Source organism: Anarrhichthys ocellatus, unplaced genomic scaffold (assembly GCF_004355925.1).
Source record: "Anarrhichthys ocellatus isolate YVR2014 unplaced genomic scaffold, GSC_Weel_1.0 scaffold146, whole genome shotgun sequence".
Lineage (NCBI taxonomy): Eukaryota > Metazoa > Chordata > Actinopteri > Perciformes > Anarhichadidae > Anarrhichthys > Anarrhichthys ocellatus.
This window is the reverse complement of record NW_022280176.1, coordinates 313,167-332,970: the sequence shown is the minus strand read 5'-3', so window position 1 is coordinate 332,970 and position 19,804 is coordinate 313,167. Positions and strand designations below refer to the sequence as shown.

General features: G+C 44.4%; 2 protein-coding genes across 5 annotated transcripts in view; one reads left to right on the top strand and one right to left on the bottom strand.

The window, feature by feature from the left end:
- Positions 1-3,867, bottom strand: part of vasnb (vasorin b) — a 23,388-nt gene extending 19,521 nt beyond the window's left edge. Inside the window, exon 1 of one of the 2 annotated variants that reach the window (XM_031877731.1) lies at positions 3,660-3,867. The gene's annotated coding sequence lies outside the window, so the exon portion shown is untranslated. The remainder of the gene's footprint in view (positions 1-3,659) is intronic. The other variant, XM_031877733.1, reaches the window with a different exon arrangement.
- Positions 1-19,804, top strand: part of LOC116400080 (mitochondrial import inner membrane translocase subunit tim16-like) — a 98,099-nt gene that overhangs the window by 66,012 nt on the left and 12,283 nt on the right. The window lies entirely within an intron of this gene.

Below are 19,804 nucleotides of genomic sequence, written 5' to 3'. Positions count from 1 at the left end.
GTGCGTGCGCACCCTTGCTTTGCTCTTGCCCAGCAAGATCTGGTTCAAGGCTCATTTCCTAATTACAGTGCTGGCCAGAGGTAATTACAACCTAAGATTAAGAGCTGTTTCTCTTTTTTTTTTTTTTTATGGGACCATTGAAATGCAGCAATTTGTGGTGGCTTTCTGGGATGATCATCCTCCCTCTCATCCTCTCTCTCTCTCCCTCAATACTTCACTGCTGTTGGTTTAGGAGTTTGGGGGATTTTTCTGGGCTTTTTGCAGATTTTCCAACAAGAGTGAAATTGGTTTTAAAAAATAGCATTTAATGTAAAGTTTGAGCGAGTAGTTTCATCTGCTTTAGGAGATAGATCTGACGACAGTGATCGTGTGTGTGTGTGTGTGTGTGTGTGTATGTGTGTGTGTGTGTCTCTGGATCCGTGGACACGGAGGACAGCAGTTATTTGAGGTTTGCGCTCAAGATGGGGCAATCCAAAGCCCTCCGATCCCTTCGCATGTGTGTGTATATTTACGCAAGGTTTTAAAGTGGTTCTTCTGAATGCATCATTTGGCTGCATCGGCAAGCTCTTCTTCAATTTAGCTTGGCAGGCGCACAGGCTGGGGTTTGCCTCCGCATACCGCTGGGTCAGCATTGATGTGTGAGGCGGAGGCCATTTGAAGCCGGGGGTTTTATTTAAGACGCCTCTTTGAGAGAGCGGCTCTTGGTTGTCAACCAGGGAATGACACCCCCCCCCCCCCCAGCACCTGACGACGGGCACGCCGAAGCCTTTAATTCTGACGGAGGAACATCTAGAATTCTCTCTCTCTCTCTCCACATTCTCCTTGCTAATTGTGAGATGAGCCCTCACTGTTACATGGCCTTGAGAAAAACAAACACACACCCACATATTCCAACTTTCTGCTCTGTCGACTTCCCTCTCTCTGCCTGCTGTGTGAGTGGCCCACTCTGGTCCTCCTCTACCTCCACCTCCCCATATCCCTCCTCTCCTCCCTTCCCGAGGCCTCCTCGCCTCAGCACCTGACTTTTAACCCTCTAATCCCTCTGATGCAGAGGGTAAGATGCTTCAGGCACTGCCCCTAATTGGCGTAAAACGGAGCTCCGGCGATGTGAGGCACCATGTGAAAAGTCCTCTGCTCTCAGCCGGTTTGGAGATAAGACGACGAGTGGCAAAAAGATTTACAGGCGTCGCGGGCTCTCCTGTGAGATGTCTTGCAGATAGTCATGTCTCAACACAGCTAATGAAGAAAAACAACTGTCATTCATTGTCGGCGGAAGATTTAGACATCGGTGCTCTTTTCACCCGAGCTCTTTGGCACAGATAATGAAATGTCAGCTGTGATTTTGTAAAGAAAAAAAAAAGGAGAATAAATAACAGAAAGTACAGACTGACACAATGGTGGTAACCGGATCCCGGAGGACAAGTTTTTGTTTCGACATCACTGTCACAGCGGTGTGACAGCAGGCCTGTGCTTAATTGCTTAAATTGGGTTTTAGGACAGAGGGCTATACTTCGCCTTAGTCATGCTTCCTCTCCACAAACGGACATTTAAAGACATGAAAGGTCGGGATAATCCACCCAGTGTGCATATGTGTCTCTCTTAACGCTCACACCAGCACACACAGTTGCACACTTAATCGCCAAAGTGAAATATTGATGGCAAGCTGTGTCTTTAATTTTACATCACAGGTAAACTTTACCCCACCTCATTTATTCCTTCTCCCTGTGTCTCTCCTCATATAGCGACGTAATGTATCCCCTCAGTGTCACAGTGACAACAAGCGATCGTTCAAACACAACGGTCTGCAGTGACCTTCACACCAGTAAATAACAACCGCTGTAACTGTTACAATCTGTGCATCGTCGTGTAGCCGGAAAGTTCTCCACATTAGCGACGGATAATTGGCCTCCTGTGGCTGCTCTGCTGTGTCTGGTAGCCTAATATAAACCAATTACCACTGTTATATACTGTCAATGACACAGTAGCTTCTCCTATAGCATAATGACAGCCTGTGAGGAAACAAGCGGTACACCAGTGTAGGGGTTAATAGCGGGGGTTGTTGGAGTAGTTTGCCCCCAGGAAAGATTAGGCAATTTTCCATGCCTGTTTGTGGGGGGCTGTGTAAAAGATGGTAATCGGACTAAGAGCTGGAGGGATCGCGGTCAGAAGACTGCGCTTACATAAATTTAGCATCTCAGACAAAGGATGTGTGGATTACTGATTCCCAGTTTGGTTTTAGGGCTTCTGGTTGGTTCTGGCTTTTCATAAAATATAATAATATATTTTAAGAATCATTAAATTGTTATTTTATGCAGTGTTACAGTGAGATTACCTCTTTAAGGAGGACTGGTTTGATCACGTTTCTGTTGTTGTCGCCCAGGCCACAGAGTAAAAACACTTCCACGATTGTTGCTGAAAACTATGGGTCCCTCTCCGCTCTCAGAGAATCACAGAATACATTGGCATAACATTTGGAAAGATGAGATGGTATTTATCCGGAGAAAACAGATGCACTTGCGGTTCTTTGTTGCTCCAAATGTGTTGTGTCATGTCACTTCATTGGATGTTAGCTTATTTAGTGGAGTGGCGGGTCACTCTGAGATTTAATCTTTCAGGAATTTGACCTCATCCGCTCATTGCTCTGCTGCACACATGCTGAAGGAAAGTGATGTATCTCTAATTTCTAGTGTTTCATTCTGTCCACTGCTCCGCCTTCAGCTAAAAACCAAGTGGTGCATGTTTTATTTATTCTAATTAAATCATGGATCGGTCTAAATACCAGTAGCAGCTGTTTATATATCTCGTTTATATTGTAGGGTGGCACCAATTATGCATATGACTGACACTTGGCCACCACACACTTGCATTATCTGACCCGTGCGTATTGAAACCATTCCAACACTTGTGTCCTATTGAACTCTCTTGTTTTGGGACGGTCCCCAGTGTGGGTCCAAAAACAGCTTTTCCCCTGCGGTGAACGAGGCTCGGTGCGGTCTAGACGCTCGGCTCGGCCCCTGCATGCTGCACGGCGTCCTGCGGTCCCACACCAGCCCGCCTCGTTACCGCCCCGATTGCTCCTTTTGCTCCGCGCACACGCTCGCGTTCCCAAATACAGTTTTATTTTCACATTACCCACATCGCCAATAAAACCCTGTTACATTCAATAAGACACTGGAGCGGTCATGTTGATTTGTAACTCCTTACAACAAAGAACTATAGGTTGTTGTTTTCGTTTTTACAGGGATGCTATGTGTCTATTGAAGAGAAAAAACACTACGTTACAAGCATTTGTTATACTAGTATTACCTTACTGTTCAGCAGAACAGAAACACGGTGAGAGTCGGAATTAATTAAGACAGTTTCTGTAAAGGGAGTTGTCGCACGGGACACACAAACGCAACTTTAATGAACACCGATCAGCGGTGGCTTATATTTATGGGACATACACTTTGAGAAATAGTTTGGATTTTACACTGTTGGCGCAGTTAATCTATTAAGATTTTTTTTTTTTTTTAAGTTGATCATACACCGTATTGCATTCGTCAACGTAACCCTGTTAACGCGTCTTTACGCACGTCTTGGTCCTGTTCCAAGCGCCAGAGCTCAAACATACTACATGTCGATCCTTAATGTATCAGCCAAAGTAGGAAACCTCTTACCCTGAACTTCGAAGAAGTAAAGTTGTGAGCGCAGTCGCACTCGTGTCTTTATCCAAGCGGAGCAGTTCGCCGATATAACTCCCAAGACCTTGAAGTGTTCCGTGTGCGCGCGCTCTCAATAAAAAAAAGTTTCTCTGAACGTATCGAACTTGTAACGAACGGTCTTCATCAAATCCTTGGAGAGATCCACCGACCTCCACGTCAAGGAATGCGCTCAAGTGCTGCCTCCCTGGACAAAAAAGCGCTTTATTGGTGTGCAGAGGAGGGATGGGAGGGGCGGGGCGAGGCGCGCGGCAGCAGAGCGCACTCCTGCACAGACCCGAGAGCAGCGAGCAGCTCACCTTGCAGCTCGTGTGCTAAGGACAGACATTCCAGCCTCCTTTCAGTTGGTTATATCGTTATGCCTCCCTGCACGACCTGTTTCAAGCAAAACACATCAGTGGCTCGTTTTATTATTTACTGAAAGGTTGATTACGATCCATTTGAATGACTTAACTTTAATAACAACTCTGCTTTGCTTTCTTAAATGTGAATTTTAATTACCGCCTCTGCAGGAAAAGTAAGGGAGGTGAGAGGCTTCAGTATTATGCAACAGTCTGAAAGGGCAAATCAAGCACAACATTCCTTTAAACTAGAATACATAATAAACATTAGTTGTTAAGTGATATATCAATTTATGAATCTTATCTGTCCATTGACATATGAGGTATACTGACCATTGCCTCCACCGTGTATACGCAGTGTACATTGGCACATATGGTCGCTTCATTCACAGAGGAAGCTAGTGAATACTTCCTAACGCCAGTGACAAACTACCCGTCGGCAGCTGGCAGCCTATTTCAATGTCAGCCTGTCCCAACAAGGTGCAGTAAGGTGATAGCTCTCAGGAAACGTGTCACCTCCGACGTGTACTTTTAGCATCATGTCACAGAATTAACCGGAAACCTGAGGCCTCTTGTGTACAGCGCTTTATATACTGCCGTAAGTCTGACCCACACGTTTGTGCAGAGCTTCTGTTTTCTCCACATGTTGACAAGAAATTGTTAAAAAATAATTGAAACCAGGGCAACATTCTCCTTGTGGTGATGTCACTCACCCATGTGCTGAAGCCGTAGAGACTCCAGGAAGAAATATTCAACGAACAGGCCCCCAGACTGGCGTATGTGTCTCCTGAATCCGCCCTCAGTATCCTCTGGACAAGGAACACTTTTGACTTCCACTTGTTGAGCCATGATTCTATGTATTTTGGACCGTTTACTTTTTGATAGCAGTCTCCACAAAGTCTCGTGCCTTTCTCCTGCCCTCTCTACTCCTACTGTAGGAGTTATTACATGTAACACACACACACGCACATGCACATGCACTGTGCCATCTGCAAGGCATTACAGTAAATTGCAGGAATAGAGAAATGATTTCACCCACGTCCCGCAGGGTCCAGATGTGGCTCCTCAGTCGTAGCCACAACTTAGTTTTACGTGTTCTGGAGAAATAAAGAAGGGAGTAAATCTTACCCTGTTGCACTTAATCACGCGGGCTCACAAAATCAGAGCTCGTTCTCTGTCCATCTCTGTTTCCCCCCCCCTCCCCCATACACATAAACCTCCGTGTCCAAACAACAACACCAGAGCGGAGGTCTTCCAGGCAACACTGAGGGTGAGTCATTTATCTCAGTGTGTTGGATGGTGAGCTCAGGCACTCAAGGACTCACCTTCAAACTGACAACTGGCTGTTTTTTTTAATTTTCTGCAGAATCTCAAATTCAGAGTCGGCATGATCTGAATGGTGCCACAACTCGCATTAGAATAACTAAATAGATGAGTAAGTCCAGTGTAAAACACAGTGCTGCAATGCCAACATCCATATTGAAGTAATGGCAGAGTTAACTCTGAAATTTAACTTAATGATATGTGGTTCAATATTTCTTAAATATGGATTAATATTTAATATTTTATCGAATTTTGATCTCCACTCCGTCATAATTTATTTTACAAAACTGGACATCAATTGATTCAATACATGGTTGACTAGCCACCACCTGAATGTCTCTGATTATTTTCCTTTTTACTCATTAAATGAATTAGAGTATTTAGTTCGGTCATATTTTCTGTAATTCTTACCCCCTGCTGTAATTGTTTAAATGCTATCACAAAGCCCTCTCCATACTTCAAGGATATAATCATTGTGGGGAGATATTACATTTTTGGATTATTTGTTAATTGAATTTAATATTGAATGATATTTATCAGAATCATGCCTCAAAACCCACATTTCTGTGTACGGTAATTATAGAATATAATCTCCCCCTCAACCCTGACAATGTTTCTACATTTCAGCTCACAATTTATTTTAACATTCAATTTATAATATTTGAGAATGAGTTATTTCCTGACCCACTTAGAGTAGATTCTCAGCAGCATATATTAAATATGAAAACAACCAGATGTGGTGAAAACAACAGAAATCATCTCGTCATGTTTGAAGTCCACCACTTTTGTTCTGCAGTTAAATGACCAGAACGGGAAAGTCTGTGTAGTCTGTTCCACATATTTGTACATGACAGGACGCTCGGTCAGTGGTGTAAATCACAGTCTGGTGGCTGTAACGGCATCACTGAATGCTCCGTCAGCACGTTGGGCTCCGTCACGCTGCCCAGGGGAACCAGTAAAACGCTGGTCTGCTGCTGAGCTAACCGCAGCCCGCTAACGGTTTAAAAGCTCGGGGCACCACACAGCATCACGCTGGTTATATTTGGGAGGTGACAGGGATTTCTTCTTCTTGTCAGATTTAGTCATTTTTACCAATAATACCCTTTCCACACTCTACCCACTGAACTTATACTCACATTTTCTCTTGCTCTTCAGATTTTATTGCGTTCACTCATCTGTAAATTTGTTATGTGTGTGTGCGCAAACTCAACGCTGAAGTGTTTCGTCAACCAGCAGACTTTCATCACTTTCTCTTTCCTCACCCCAGTTCGGCCTTTTTTGTTTTTGACTGCCTCACTTTTTTCTCCCAACATTTGCTTCATTATTTCTGACTTCATGACTTCATTTTCTTGTAACTTTTACACTGTTGCTCAACTTCATTTCAAATGCATGCTTTAGGATCTTATCTGACACGTGATTTATTGTTTGGAATTGTACTTTTGTCAGGTACGCTTCAAAAGAGAAGTCAAAGATGCAGAAGTAGGGCCACCGCCAATTCAAAATGACTGTGAAGATCGGATCATATTCTAACTCCACGCGGAGATAGAAACACTTGTATTTGCGATTGATGGATTAGTTTTATCTCTCGGTGCGCACCGGGACAAAGAGCTTATCAGAAAGGCTTAACTGACTAATCTGTCTTTGTCCTCGTGTCCTTGCTGTTTCTGTTTTTTACAGTTTGGTATGCTTTTTCTTACATTTTTAAGTGGTAGAATCTTGTTTCTATTAGTTTACTTTGTTTGAAAAAAAAAAAAAGTAATCCTAAGCAAAGTGGCTTTTTATATTCTTATGTCACCAATTATATTTTTGTCTCACATCTGAGTCAGAGGGTTTTCATTTTACTGTAGACCAACATGAAAACACAACTTCATACTCCACAGTCATACCTTCCTTATTCTTGTCTGCATATCCATTCAGAAACATGAAGCACGCGTCTTGGTTCGAGGTGTTTGTGTTTAGTTGTTCACATCATGCCTGTGGGCTTTTACTTTTTGGAAAAGTAGGAAACAAACAAGGAAAGTGTCGCTGCAGGAGAAGATAGGGAGACAGTCATCGAGAACGGGTTTAGGAGAGTAGTTCACCACAAAATGACTCATTCACTCATTCCCTCACTTCCCACATTGTCAGTTGAAACAACAATTTGAGAGATTGAAGATGGCGGGATGATCTTTCTACAGCTCCACAAACGGATGTCTCCCTCTATGTTGTTGCCAAACAAGGCCACTTTTTTATCCAACATATTCGTGACAATGTGCTAATGTTTCCTCAGTAAGAAAGCTTTAGTCCTCGAAGAAGACGAAGAAATTGCTGTTGTGGGATGCAAAATTATTGTTTTACCCACAACTTTTTTTTGCTGCTTCTATAAACACAGAACAAGGTTGAGCTGTACGTTTGTGGGCGAAACAGCTTCATGTTTGGTGGTCCTGTAAAGTTTTGGTGGGTAGATAATGATTACATTTTAGTTGTGTAGTGGGCTGTTCCTTTGACATTACTTACGTGTTCTAGGAAGGTTCAGAGTTGGTCATGTTTCAGCACAATTAGTGAGCACAAAGACGAGGGGAGCAGTTTTGGGAATGATGCGCTGCGTTCCCATTAGGGAAGCCTGGGAATGATCGTCCTGGGTTATTTTGTGATGGAGCCCCAGCTCATTATTCTCCCAGCCTCTCTCTCTCTCTCTCTCTCTCTCTCTCTCTCTCTCTCTCTCTCTCTCTCTCTCTCTGTCTCTGTGCTTTAGAGGCTGAGGTGGGAGTGTGAGTGTGCTCTTTGTTAGTGTTTAGTATATCTGCATATGTATTGGCATCTGCGTTCCTCTGTCCAAAATTACACGTCTTCCCGTCACACGTAAATGTGCTCTGACGGCAGTATGTGTGGGCTGCTGTGAGACGCGGCCGGTCCCTGGCTGCCTTTCTTCCCACAGTGCCTCAGCGCCCCGGTAGGGAGGAAACAACATCCGTGGGAAGGAGTGCCACGCAGAGGAGGAGAAACCTGGGAAGGGAGAGGGAGAAGCTAGGAACATCCATGGTTAATTAGCTGCTGCTATGGGAACCAGGAACACGGCCAACGGAGAGGGGAATGATGAGTGTACTCAAAGCAGAAGTTGTCACTGTTTGTGTGAGAACAAACACGTAATGCTATAATCAAATGCACCCAATCAGATAAAAGCGAAATGTTGACTCTTCCCACCTATCGTCTCTTGCCAGATTCATAAGTCAATCTGTTCCCCATAAAGCTGTCTTCTGTGGAGGAACCTTTTGTGCATTTTATTATCCTGTTTACATACTGTGTAGTTCATCTTTGGTTAATTGGAAACCAAAGTGGCTCACAGGGGGGAGGGGAGGGGGGGATATGTGTCCCAAACTGAAGTTCAGTTTTAAGGTGAAGAGGGCAGAGGGGTGCTCACCCCAAAAGCATCATTTTGCCCTTTCTCACCATTTGTCAGTTGGAGGGAGTGTTAGACAGGCTGTGTTAACAAACCCGTGCTTTGGTAAACACCACCGACAGGATATCATAATATGAAAAAGTCCGGCTCCTGTTTGTCGCTTCTTAATAGTTTTGTTTTTGTGCTTTTCAGTGTAATTCTGATTCTTTTTTTGTCATTTCCTCATGGCCCTGTCATGGCATTTGGGCCTCATTGGAGCAAGCTGAGAGCTTCATTTAAACCACTTATCTCCGTGAACAAAACGAAGAGGCCCTCAAACACAAAGACCTCAAAAGAAATCTGTTCCCGAAACTTTTAATGATCGCAGGAGCTTGTTTGTTTCACGCAGAGGAGGGCGAGACAGAAAGCACACACACACACACACACACACACACAGAGAGACCTAGAGAGGTCGGACCACAGTTCACTTTGAGGTTTACTAGTCTGTTGACTCTGTGCTCGCTGGCACTTCTCATTAACAAGGAGAGACACAGATCGCACAGCTGGGTCGTGCATGCCTCAGAGCTGGACAAGCCATTAGTGCACATCTTTTTATCGTTGAAAGGATGAAGAACCCACCATGAACCAACTTCCATTACCGAGCTTATTGAGAACACGTTTCCCTCAGCGACTGTGCGATTTTGCAATTTAGCCGTCAAAAGTCTTCTAAACTAGACACACATGTGGCTGCTGCGTCAGCTGTGGCGTGATGGAGCAGTTTAGAGAGGGATTCCTGCTTGTCGCTGGGGCTCTGATAAGAGTGACGATGGAAGAGGAGAGAGTGCAGCGATGCCTAAAGGAGAAGGGGTGCGATCCAGAGGGAAGAGGTCGGCTAGAGGGAGCACGTGGGTGACCTCCCATCCCCGGTTACTCAGGGGGGGTCAACCAGAAGTGGCATTTTCCCATGACCGTCTTTTTTTTGTTGTTGTTCTCTGTGCTCAACTTAAATCTGACAGCAAGTCTTTCATGAAAAAACAACATAGCAAAATATAAAATGTTTTGCCTGTACTCTCTATTCAGACTCCACCCTCTTTTCTTCATAACCTCCTCCCAATCTCCTCTTCATTTCCTCCTTTCCTATAGCTTCCCTGTTGTGCCTCCTCCCTCCTACCTTTCACTCTTCTTCTCACCCTGCACTCCAGTATGTCAGGTGTTGAGTAACAGCAGCATGCCTGTGCTTTAATGCGGGAAGTAACTGCAGCTTAGCTACAGTATGTTCGCTATGACTGCACTGCTGTAATAGCGCTGTGACCGAAACTATATCGGAGGAATGAGAGCAACTATGTGTCACGGGTCACGTCGGGTCAGACGGGTCATTTACATGTTGTGGTGAAAGAGGTCAAGACGTGCGTCTGTGTAGGCTGTGTGTAATACCTGCCAACACAAAAGTTTTAGTGAACTTTACTTTACTCGTACGTATATTCTTTGCATATATTTTTGTAATTATTATCGCGGTCAAGCAGTTGCACTTTTTTTCGGAGTGCAGATGCCGCCTTTTCTCTAAAATGTAGATCCATATCTCTGAAGCAAGATAAAGAGTTCAACCGCTCTGACTCACCGTCAGTCAGATCCTATTCAGCGCTCTGGCAGACAGAAAGGTTGGTTAGTCACGTGATGTGGTATGAGCGCACCGTCCTGTGTAGAGGAAGATCATTCTAAAAAAATCACTGGGAAATGTTTAAAACTCAGTCAGACTGCATGCAAGTCCTTATTTCACATAAACACACAGTCCCACTACTGGTGTAGCCCCCTCCAGTCACACTATTACAGGTATTTATCTTTAACCTTGTTTATTTCTTTCATTTTTTTTTTATCCCACCACCGGCCATCATGCAAACTGTGTGGTCTTGATACTTTGTTTCCAAACTGTTGTGGCGCCATTCCTATTGCACTTATGCATTTCGGTTTTTATTCCTTCTCATTCTGCCTCTCTTTGATGACGATACCATGCCTCCTTTTTAAAAGCGCTTTTTGGCTTTTTGGCCAGACGATCATTGAGTAGTTTGGCGCTGACCTGCCTGGTTAAATATAGGAGGTTAAATAAAAACAAACACACAGATAACAAGCCTTCTTCAGAGCTGTGACACACAGCGCTGATGGATGGAAAAGATGGATGTGGAGGCCGTGACGTGGAGGAGAGGTCAAATAGAAGTTGATTCAATGAAAAGAAAGAGTGTCTTGTTTCTATTGTCGGCTGTTTTAGAACTGTTATTTTGGATTTTCTATATTTTTTCTTCTTCTTTCATCTCATGACCGTCCAGCCTCCTTTTTGTCTTTGCGAGGCTAAAGCCCATCTGAGCGTAATTCACTGCAACATGAGTGCCACTTAGCTTTATCCTCCAGAGGAAATATGCATCTGCTGCGTTAACAAATTGCCGAAAGCGGCCCCCCCGTCATGCAGCGGTGGAAGGGCTCGGGCCGAGGCTGGATGTGGGCTTGCAAACATTTAGTCAGAGATGGTGGATCGCATCATCACTGCATCTCCCTTTTGTCAAATGCACAGTTTTGTGTTCTGACCACAACCCCTTCTATTCACAATGATAGGTTTATACACTTGAAGTGTTTGAGGTATGTTTGACTGGAACACTACACTGTGGATCAGCTATGGTTACTCTGTACGGGTGGTCAGAAAATCTCTACCTTTCTCTTTTCTGTCTAGATGTACCTTGATAAAGCTCAACGCATTCTCATAAGGACACTTGCACACTCACACACGTATGAGGAAACACATAGCTGTTATGATTTGCTGCACGTATGTGATAGTGATCTTATCTCTCACTACTCTCTGTCTCGCTCAGTTTATCTCTTTCGTTGCTCCCTCCCTGAGCCTTTCGCCATCTCCGATACAGTAAATCTGCTCTGTTCTGTGAGCTTTTTATTGGTTTTCACTGAACAAATCCCTTCTTCGGTCATTAAAGCAGATGATTTAGTGAGGGTGTGTTGGACTCCCTGACAGTAAAACACAGGCTCTCGTGCTCAGGCGGTCCGCCCGGGACAGAGTGGAAAGGTGAGGCCGAGGTCTGGGGCCTCAGGCGGGCTGAGGGGACGATGCTGAAATCATTTTTAAGGCTATTGAACCTCAGAAAAATTATGATTTTTAATTTTTGTGCAGGGGAAGAGAGTGATAAAGTTGCATTTTTAGATGGACCAGAAAGAGCAAGTATGGACACATAGTCGCAGCCAACAAGGAAGGTGTGTGTGTGTGTGTGTGTGTGTGTGTGTGTGTGTGTGTGTGTGTGTGTGTGTGTGTGTGTGTGTGTGTGTGTGTGTGTGTGTGTGTGTCACAGAGAGATGAGTCAGATCACGTGGCTCCAGAGACCCACCGGCTGGGAGACAGCGGGACTGATAAACTCTGTTAACTGACTCCGATAAAGCAGAACTGGAAGACACCACGGAGCCAAAACATGCGCAGATGACGATCGGTGAAAGGCGCTCTGTTGAACGCCTCAGGAATGTTTTTGTAGCTCTAGTCGAGCTGAAGACGTTGTTTTAGGGTTTATATTTCTCTCTTTATTTTTCTCGTCCCCTCTCTCGAGAGTCGACCACTCTCACTCATTTGCACACACATGTACTCTGGCTTTTTAAGGAAAAACAAATATTAAACAGTAATGTTTTGTGTCCGTAATTCACTGGGTTTTATGGTTCTAGCATTTGCAATAACTCTGCCTCGGCGGTCCGTGAAGGACTCATACAGTCATGCACGCAGTAGGGCAGTATACGATCTGAAAATGGTTTTGATCGTCCAATGTGAGCTTTGGAACCAAGTCAAGCTCTACCAGCGTTTGAGGGAACGTTGGCTGAAGGTTTGAGCAACAAAATATTGATCAATAAACGAAGAGATCATGTGATATCGGCGTGTTGTGGCGTACTCCAAACCGTCGGCCGTCGTCGATGCTGCTGTTGCAGCCGAGTGTCGATTCGAGAGCGACCGCGGTCTGCTGGTGGGGATTTGTACGGGACAGTAAGTCATTCATCGAGCCCGTTACTGCTGGCTTTAAGAAGCAGACTTCATTGAGTGCGTGCATGGCAGATCGGCAACAGTTTGCACTTGCGGCTTTTCCACGGCAGGAAAAATAGACGAGAGTGCACCTAAGACTGACATCGCTCCCTAAAAACAAATCCAAGCCGTGTGGAGTGACTGGCCCAGTGGAGCCAAGTCAAAGCTGAACTTATGATCATTACTTTTGAGTTAAACCTCTGGCATGCAGAATGATTACTGTGCAATGCATTATGTCTACGCCTGATTCACAGCCTGACATTTCTATTTTGTGGTTTATTCACTGAATAAGTGGATTTATACTGAGGTATCTTTAGGTCAGATACTGGTACAGATTGTGTGCAATCTAAATGTTCAATAAACTCTATATCTGCATCAAAGAAAGTAGTTTTATTTATTCATCATTGGTTTGATTTATGTTCAGATTTATTATTGGGATTTCCCACCTTGGCTTCATGTTATTTTGTTAAAAAAAAACATGTATTCCTGTTTTTTCCATTAGTATTGGCTTGTATTTTAACGAGAGAAGGTAATGAGACTGCTCATGAAACACTTAACCTGAAGAGACAGATATTTGTTAATGAAAGGGGATAACTGAACGGAAAAGTCGAGCATGATTTTCTCTATTTTAACTTGCAAACTAAGCAGATTTGTACTCGAGGCGAAAGTCACGCAAAGAGAATGATGTTTTTGGCAACTCTATATTTCCGAAAGCATATTTCTTCAGACAATTTGTGAGCTGTCAAAGTAGAGAAGCCTCCAGACTTCAGGGATTGTTTCATTGTCATTTTTTCATAATTTATTTGTGCGTCACTGGCAAAGAATTTGCCGATCAAAGAACATCTGTGAAGTACTAATAATGGTGGATAATCCATCAACTGCTAGTTGAGAGTGCAGAACAGGTTGCTCTCTTCTCACTTCCTCTGAAACATGTGTACCTCTGTCTGTTTTCGTCATTTCAAATGCAACTGTGACGGGAACCGGACTTTCCTCCGATGAGAGGGCCGTTACAGTCGTGACCCTCACCTCTCCTCTTTCTGTCGTCTGTGCCAACACTTCCGCTCTCTTCTCTCCTCTGAGGCCGTCGCAGCTGCTGATCGGTTCCCAGGCCCACGCCGACAGGTCGTTTAATGGTCATCTAGTCGGGGCCCTTGATGCTGGACCCCGGGGTTAATGCGGAACGCATCTCTTCCTGGGCTCCGTCAGCAAGCAGCCACCAGCACTTCAGAGACGCACCTCGTACATTACAGATGTAAACAACAACTTCAACACATGCCGCTATACAGTACACATGCTGTTTATTGTCACCTTAAAGCTCTCTTTAAGGTGGGAAAGATTTCACACAAGTTTTCTCACACCTTTCCTCCCATTCAGTTTGTATACCGTGACGGCCTCATGCCCACCCACATCCTACAACACCCCACCCCCACCCATGTCGGCCCTTCGGCCCTCCCAGTCCACAGAGCAGCGCTAAGGTCTCTTGCCACTTTACGACCAGCGACCTGGCGGCTTTATAGCTCAGCCAGTCTGGACCAGTTTACCACGCCGAGTGTGTGTAGACATTTAGTGTAATTTTAAAGATTAGCTTCTAATGTCTCTCTTAATTACCTGGGATAAGTAAAACTGTTTGTGTTAAATAGGTCTGTGTAATCATCTGTTCCACCAGTTAGAGCCCTGTGTTTTCTCCCTCTGGGTCTCCTTTTGTAATAAAAAACAATTAGGTTATCAATTCATCATGTCGACATTATCCAAAACATACTGTGGTCAGACAGCACTGTGCGTTACGTTGTCTTGAGATGTCGCTAAGCGTCTACTATGAGGGGTTGTTTTTCTACACATGCTTGAGATTTTTGCAAAGATCTGATGTGTGACTGAGGCAGCAGGACTGTCGCGGTGTGGGCTCGTTGTTTCCACCTGCAAAGAGGGATTAACCGAGAGATGCTCAGCGCCGATTGGGGCTGCTTGTGTCAGTGTGAAGATGAAGCTGTACTGACAGGCTGGCATGGTAATGGTGTGTTATTCTGCTTCTTGTGGACAGGAGGGAAATAAGTGCCGAAGCTGTTGCATTTTGGCAACTTTACATGTGGTCGTATGTGGGATTGGGAGTGTGTGGGGGGGGCGTCAGAGGGGTCACTGCAGACCTGTTGACACGGGACTCAGTGAGTTTAATTAAATCCTGAGCATGCATGCATGTGTGCCACTACATGTACTTGCGTGTGTGTGTGTGTGTGTGTGTGTGTGCTGGTTGTCAGGGGCCAGAAGACGGGGCCCGGTGAAGCGAGGAGAGAGGGGAGAGCAGCCGCTTGGCAGCCTATCTGAGAGCCTCGTCACTGGTGCTCAGAGGGGCCACAGCTGGCCCCTCCACCAACAATCCTGGCTTTTCTTTCCTTCTCAGGAACGCAGCGCATCAACTCTAATTCCCTTCTAATGAACTGGCTACTGAAGGTAGCTAGGCAGGCAGATCCAGCATATTTATTAAACACACACACACACACACACACGCTGGCAGCAAAACACACAGGCTCAAACACAGCGGAGAAAGAATGTTGCACTTAAGTACATTTCACATCTCTGCATTGTGACTGTGCAGCTGGACTTAAATTCCTGCTGAGGATCCTCGAAGCTCATCGTGACTTAGAAGCTGTATTCAGTGCCACAACAACCGGAGCTGTGTTTTAGCCTTTAAGACCATATGAGAAGCCACAGTGAGCCCAGTGTGGGCCTCTTATCTGTTATCGTTGTGAATAGAGCGAAAGATCAGTTATTCTGAAAGATGATTAATAACACCTGTCTCGAAGGTAATACTCAAAGACCATCTGGATAGGAAAATATTCAATTTAAGTAGGTATTTACACTAAAAAAAAAAGACAAAATAAAGTGATTTTTTTTTTTGTGTCGTACAAAACAAATACGGACATATATCCCTTTATCTGGAAATACAGTCACAGTCGACTTCTTTGTTATCATGCAGTGGACAGAACATTTATTTATTTAAATGAGGAGAATAGCCTTAAAAACAGTGGTAGGACTTCTTAAAGATCCTCTTTGAGGTAAACTGATCCTTAGCTCTGTTACTGGAGAGGTACGAACTGGAGCTAATAACAACCAAGTCATTCTTTTTGCTTCCTCATGTCCAGAAGTAAACAACACAACTGGTACAACTGGTGTTAAGTGAGGACGGTCGAATGAATGTGAGTTGATGACGCTGTAGCATTCAATCCTTGTGAGTTGAAGCCTTATTGGCGTCGCCCTCACTGTGACCCTGTGGTTCAGCTTTTGTGGTGCGGGCTTTGGAGCGCGGATGCCGCTAATGGAAACATTTGTACACATCGAGGCAGAACAAGTGCAGAGCTTTGATTGATCTGTGATTCTCTTGAGCTTACAAAGGTGGCAAAGTTCATCTGCTGTGATAGATTGTTTATTTGCTTTTGGCACACTTTGGTCCTTTTTAAGGGATTGTTATGCTTCAGCGTTTGAAAGGACCAATCATCACCAAACCATTTGTTTTGCTGTTCAGATGACCTTTAACAAATTCCTCTGAAACATTCGCTCTCATGTGTAAAGGACTTCTCTTCTTTATTCCACATATTTGCAGAACACTAGAAACCAACCCAGGATATACCATCCTGGAGACGGTGTTACAGGTCTGGTGTCGTTCCGTTGTGAATCCCCTTTAATCACCAGTGGATTATTCCGCACCAGTCCCTCTTTTGTCGGGGTAATGTGAGCGCCCATGGGCCTGCAGCGTAAGTGTGCATAAAGCCATTAGCTGTGTCCAACTCCCTTAAACAAGAGCAATAACACTGCAACTGAGTGTGTTCTGTCACAACAAACGATAAAGACAGGAAGAAGAAATGGATAATCTGCTGGTTATATGAACGGCCATCATCAGAGAGTGATCACGAAAAAGAATGGAAAGGCATGTGCTTTCATGGTCCTACTTTTAAATGGCAGACTCAGCTGTTAAGTTCCAGCCAACTGTTCATCATACCGCATATTTTTACTGATTAATCTCATACTACAACAGATCCGCCACGTTATTAATCTGCTGCTGATTGTGTGTATGTGTGGGGGAGATAAAGTACTGTACAGCAAGTGCTCTCATAATGGTCATAATGGCAGCAGCGTGTCATTCTATCAGTTAGTCGGTCCTTTTGGTCCAGACTGAATTATCTCAACAACTATTGGATGGATTGTCCTTAAATTGTGTACAGACATTCAAGGTTCCCAGAGGATAAATCCTGACGGCATTGGTGATCCTCTGATTTACCTCCAGGTTGATATTTTAGTTTTTTCAGAGAAATATCTTGACAACTGTTGGATTGATTGTCCTAAAATTTGGCACAGACATTGTCATCGTGAGCGTGTTAGCATGTTGACATCAGTACAATCTCACATCTCCTGTTTTATTACAATATGTAAACACACACGTATAGCCATGAAAAGGTAGATATATTCAATATAGCACCAATATTTATTCACATGTCTCTGTAAAACATTTGACTCCAAGATAAACCCTGTGATGAATATTTGTGTCAACCACAGTTTTTAACTAGAGACCATTTTGCGATGGATCACACCAGCTGCGTCGCCAAATCTTAACCAGGAGCGTAAAGTGTACTCCCCAATTCCTACCGCCCTACCTCTGGCGCCCGTTCTCGGACCACCCCCATCTTCTAACTCGGCCTTCATTTTGAACTCGACTACACACCTTGTAAAGTTTCGTGACGACATCTTGCACGGTTGCTACGCTATCACAGTGAAAGTATCTGTCCGCAGACAGAAATAAAAGCACCTGGTAAAGTACTCAAACCCGCTTCCTCGGTAGTTCCCGCTACAGTAAGCGTTTCCAGGACTACATTTGGCCGCGATGACTCACACACAGACTCACAAGGTGAGGACGATACCAGCGTTGCTGTAGCGGCGGGTATTAAATAATTTCATCATGATTCTCGACGGTCACCTCTGATGTCAAATTTTGAGCAGAATAATATCTTAGACCAAAATATTCTTACTTAAAGACAAAAAGACCTGAGCTTTCATTGAATTTGATGTTCGAGTGTGGGAAAAGAGTATTGACCTGATGTTTATGTTTATGACCGGCGTAACAAATGTGCGCTCTCACACGTTAGAATCTGTGATTAAAGGCTCCCAACAACACGTCCTCTGTTCCTGTTGTGACCGACCCTAAATGTCCTCGTAACCCTGTGTGATAAAGCAAACATTATTTTATGGCGGCTCTAGTTTCAAGCCTAAAACACTGTCACTGCTGGCCAGAGGGACAGCAGAGGCCTGCTGGGACAGCTGGACAAGCTGCAGGCCCCTCAGTCTTTTGAGGCAGGAGGGCTGATAGAGTGGACTGCTTGAGTTCACAGATCAGCAGACCCTTCACCTCCAGATACTGCTTCACCACTCGCTCACTCCCACTGACTGGGATGACGTAACCAGGGGACTGATAAAGAAGGAGTGGATGACGTAGAGGAAAAGGAGGAAATATAAATAATAGGAACAGTAAATAAAGCAGAGGTCACACCACGTAATCTCAAGCCTAATTATGACCATGATTTGTCCGTGAAAGCTGGTGAGATTTATGAATCAAATCTCTCACCTTCAGACTGAGATTAGGAGGAGTCAGAATGGTTGTGATTTGAACAAATGGTAAGAGTTCAAATTACAACCATTCAACTGGAATCTAGTCAAATCCGTACAACATACGCATCCTCTATAGTTAGACCCTCAATTTATATGAAAAAATACTTAAACGGGAAACAAAAACAGCGACAAAAATAGAAATAAATATGTGTATCAAACTTACAATTGGGGAAAAAAAGAATGAGGATGAAGCAGTTCATTACGGACATGTTTTCTTGATCTTTTCATAGGTTGTTAGGATGCTTGGATTTCTTCTCGTGTGTGCCTAAGAGCAATAGAGTGGCCCTCTGAATACTTAAATTAAAAACGAAAGGACGTAGACAAGCAGCTGCTTTGTTTTAGTTTCATATTCCCAAAAGACTTCCTCCCTGTCTCCGTCCAGCTCCTACCTGTCGACTGGAGCTTATTGTGCTCTCTAATGTGTGTTTTTAGCAGCAGGCTGAAGGCCGTGATCTCATGCAACGGAGAAAGGTCCCTTTGACTGATACCGCTCTGGTCATTGCTGCTCAAACCCATAACCTTATACCTCTGCAGGCTGCTTTCATTAGCTCCACCTATATACTGTATATAATGCGCTTCTCTGTTATCCGATGCTATCTGGATCCATATGTGATCACACACGTGTTGATGTGTGTGCATTTTTCTTACTTTTACCTATTTTATCATGCTTTGCATGTTTTGCTCAGTTGAACTCTTATCAACTCTGAGGTTTCCCTCCACCACAGCTGCAGATGCCCAATCTTCAAACACACACGTATAGACGCGTACCAGTTCTGCGCTTGTCTGTCATTCGCACATCCATTCGTCTGGCCCTCCATTAGTCAGTTATTCCACCGATTCACCCTATCGCTGACATTATCAAACGACAGCAAGTTCTCATAATCATAATATACCTGGGCTGACTCTGACCCTTTCATACACACGCACACACAGATGCACATTAGAGTGGAGTAATATGCCCGTCATATCTGCTGGTGCTGAAGGCTGCTGCCATGGGCAGAAGGTCATTTTATGATGTGCCGTTGGGTGTGTGTGTCAGAGAGGCGGTGCGAGGCGATGGCAGACGAGGCGGGAGGCGTGTTCTCTCCGCTCTCTGTTTAGTGTAAACTCCGATAGGAGCAGAGTGCCAGTGACAGACTGAAGCCGGGGGGGGATTTCTGAAGCGTCGAGGCGGCTCATGGCGGCGTGCTGGAAGAGCTTGGAGAGGTGTTGAGAAGTTAGTGGGTGCAGATAGCTCTGAGAGTGTGACACTTGGCCGCCATAGTCTGTCGTTTTTTGGGGGAAATCTTTCAAGGAGGAGTCCTTTTTAGCTGTTTATGTCACACAGCTGATATTGTGCTTGTCTTTCCCTCAGCATTATATAAATACCATA